The 3,983-nt window shown below is 39.4% G+C and overlaps 1 pseudogene; it reads left to right on the top strand.

Annotated features, from left to right (window-relative positions):
• Positions 1-3,418: 3,418 nt before the first annotated feature.
• On the top strand, positions 3,419-3,515 carry LOC132816990 (U2 spliceosomal RNA; annotated as a pseudogene).
• Positions 3,516-3,983: the final 468 nt, after the last annotated feature.

Below are 3,983 nucleotides of genomic sequence, written 5' to 3'. Positions count from 1 at the left end.
TATATATTGAAAAAGACCTGGATTTTTTTTTGTTAAGTCTCTCATTTTTTTGGAATGAACATGTAGTTTTCAGTTCTTTCATTTGAAAATTGCAGAGCTGTTTTAAAGTTACATTCTCAAGTGAACTTTAACAATTGGTGTCATGTCGGCCCAGAAAATGCATTGAAGGTGTGACGTGACCTGTGTGAGACCGTCTGTCTGTGCCCCAATGTTCAGACTGATTCTAATCTCAAAAAAAGATTTACAGCATCTTACATGGATTTATACAGTTTTTGAGCAAAATAAAATGTAATTCTGCAAGTACAAATTCACCCCACAAACCTGTGTGTATGTGATGGTGGGGGATGGTTTATGAATCTCTGTGAGAGAGTGTGTGTATAATATGTGAGTGAGAGTGTAAAGGGGTATAAGTCTGTGAGAGAGTGCATGTGTCTGTGTGAGTGTATTGGTCTGTTGGAGTGTGCATGTGTCTGTTGGAGTGTCTGTGCAATGTGTGTGTGTAGTGCAGTGGGATTACCTGTGGTGTGACGTGAGCCCCAAGTCCCGATTGAGTCCATCCATGTGGATACCGAATTTGACTATCAGCCTCTGCTCGACCACTTTGCGTTGTTGCCTGCCCTGAAGGATGGTTGCTCGTAGGTTCGAGGTCGAATGTATACTTTGTATACTTTATAATTCACCTCTCTCATAAACGCGCGCGCGCACACGCACACTTACAGACTTATACCCCTTTACTCTCACACCCTAAGCACACTCTCTCACAGACACTCCTAATTCTCCAGACACACACACCCACACATGCACACTAACTTAAAAAAGTTCTGCGATTTACATATGAAATGTAATTATTGTAATTGTACCAGCCTCCTCCACTTCCTTGGACATCTAATTCCATACAAGCATCACCCTCTGCATAAAAATGTTGCCCCTAAGGTCCCATTAAAATATTTCCCCTCTCACCTTAAACCTATGCCCTAGGATGGCATGATGATACAGTGGTTAGCACTGCAGCTTCACAGTGTCAGGGATCCCCGGGTTCAATTCCAGCCTCGGGCAATCGTCTGTATGAAGTTTGCACATTCTCCCTGTGTCTGCATGGGTTTCCTCTGGGTGCTCTGGTTTCCTGCCACAGTTCAGAAATGTGCAGTTTAGGTGAATTGGCCATGCTAAATCGCCTATAGTTTCCAGAGGTGTGCAGACTAGCTTAACTATTTAACTTAACTAGCTTAACTAGTCATGGGAGCTGCAGGGTTACAGAGATCGGGTGGGAGATGGGTATGGATGAGATGCTCTTCAGCAGATCTTTGAGGATTTGGGCTGAACGGCCTGTTTCTAGACTGTAGCGAATCTATGATGCTCTCTTTTTGGACTCCCCCACCCTGGGAGAAAGACTTTCGCTATACACCCTATCCATGCCCTTTATGATTTTATAACCCTCGATAGGGTCACCTCTCAGCCTCTGACACTCCCACCCTATTCAGCCTCTAACTAAAGCTCAAATCCTCCAAACCCAGCAACATCTTTGTAAATCTTTTCTGAATCTTTTCAAGTTTCACAATATCTTTCCTACAGCAGGGAGACCAGAACTGAGCGCAGAATTCCACACGTGGCCCAATCAAGATCCTACATAGCTGTAGCATGACATCCCAAGTCCTATCTTGTAATTTCGCAATCAGCTTTGCAAGTTCACTGCTTGGTTTAGATTTTTTTTAAAAATTGAACTCTAGAGCTGTTCTCCACCCTCTCACATGGCCTTTCCCATGGCGTGAAGCTGCTGGTATTGGACGCGGTGGACAGAGTTAGAAGTCACATGACACCTGGTTATAGATCAACAGGTTTATTTGTAATCTCAAGGTTTCAGAACACTGCTCCTTTGTTAGGTGACTTCACCCGATGAAGGAACAGTGTTTTGAAAATTTATGCTTTCAAATGAACCTGTTGGACTGTAACCTGGTATCACGTGACTTCTGACTCCTGATGCTAGTCTCCTGCTTTCTCTCTCTTTTCTCCCACTTCAAGTATTGTTGTTATTGATTTTTTTTTGTTAAAGATCCAACAGTAAGTACTGTCCCAAGAAATTGAGGAAATCAGTTTCAGCCCTGATAAAACCTCAAAGGTAAACGGGAGCCATTCTTACAGCCATAATTCTCTTCCATCCACCATGCTGGAGTTAACTGCTTCATTGACAAGTTCATAAAATGCTGTGGATATAGTTTCTTAGAGCAATATATTTTGGAATCAACCAGACAGCAAGTTCTACTTAACTTGATATTGTCTAACGCAACAAAATTTAATGACCACAGTAAAGGTGTTTCTAAAGAGCAGCAATCATAATATGATTGAATTATATGTTCAGTTTGAAAGGCAGAAAAAAAGAGAGTAGGACTAGTTTCTATAATTATCTAGAAGTGAAAACTGTAGATATTCAGAATGTGAAGTTGATAATTGACAAAAAAGCAATAGCAGATGTAGTGAATAAATATTTTGTTTCTATTTTCATGTTAGAGGTTTTAAGAATATTCCAGTAATCAATATAAATAAGGAGCTTTAACGAAAAGAGAAACCTGGTCATAATATAATCACTAGGCAAGAAGTACTGAGTAAACACAACTTCTAATTAATAAATCTGAATCCTAATGGACATTATCTCCATGTTAATGAGGTAGATAAGTAGATTCTAGAAAGGTTCCATCCAATTGGAAAGTGGTAAATAAAATTTCTGTATTCAGGAAGGGAGGAAGACAGGAAACAAAGCTACAGGCCAATTATGTTGATGTCAGTTGAAAAGAACATTTTGGAATCAATTAAGAAAGTTTTAATTGGGCAAATTAGAAAAGTATGGATAATTGGGAAAAGTCAACATGTTTTGTGAAAGGGAAATTGTGTTTAACTGATTTATTGGTATGCATTTGAGGGACTAAAAGGAGCCTGTTGATGTATTTGGATATCTAGAGGGCATTTGAGAAAGTTTTACATTAGAGCTAGTTGAGCAAAGGTGGTGTTCATGGTATAGTATAAAGTGTAACAGTCTAGCATCAGATTGGCTGGTTGGCAGATAACATAGTGTATACACAAAATAGATCTTTGATTGGCAAGACGTGATGAGTGGAGGTCTGCAGGGGTCAAAACTTAACACTAGCTTTTTAATTTGGGATGAAGGGTTGTAGAAGGCAGATTGACTAAACTTACATATGACATGAAGATAGGAAAGCATATTGTGAGGATGACATAAGAAAGATGCAGAGCAATAAAGGTAGATTTAGTGGGCAAAAATCTTACAAATGGAGTACATTATGTAAAAATGAAGTTTCTTGTGAGTGACAGAATATAAAAGAAAAAATATTATTTAAATGGAGAACAACCACAGAATTATGAGATGCAGAGAAATCTAGGCGTTGTGTGCATGTCACAAAAAGTCTTAAATGTCTCAGCATTTTGGCCAAGATCAATTGTAGTATCCGTTCTTACCAGTTTAATATCTGATATGTTCCTTATCTGTTTTCAAAGCACTCTTGTGGCCCCCTGTAGTAGTGTCCCTAGCCTTGGACTGGGAGGCCCAATTCAAATCTTACATACCTGCTCCAGAGATATGTAATAGCATCTATGAACAGGTTGATTAGAAAAATTAGTTACTACAGAAAAGAATATTGTTATGCAGCAATATCATGATTAAGAAGGCAAATGGAATGCTACCCTTTATTAAGAAAGGAATTGAACATCAAAATAATAAAATCATACTTCAGTTTTACAGGGAATTTAGGAGACTACATCTGAAATACCTTATTTAAGGAAGAGTGAAAATGCATTAGAAGTGATTCAAAGGAGGCTTTAGATTAGATTAGATTAGATTACTTACAGTGTGGAAACAGGCCCTTCGGCCCAACAAGTCCACACCGACCCGCCGAAGCGCAACCCACCCATACCCCTATATTTACCCCTTACCTAACACTACGGGCAATTTAGCATGGCCAATTCACCTGACC

The sequence above is a fragment of the Hemiscyllium ocellatum genome, chromosome 6 (assembly GCF_020745735.1).
Source record: "Hemiscyllium ocellatum isolate sHemOce1 chromosome 6, sHemOce1.pat.X.cur, whole genome shotgun sequence".
In the NCBI taxonomy this organism is placed as follows: Eukaryota; Metazoa; Chordata; class Chondrichthyes; order Orectolobiformes; family Hemiscylliidae; genus Hemiscyllium; species Hemiscyllium ocellatum.
Note: the sequence above shows the minus strand (reverse complement) of the source record. Positions and strands in the feature narration are given on the sequence as shown.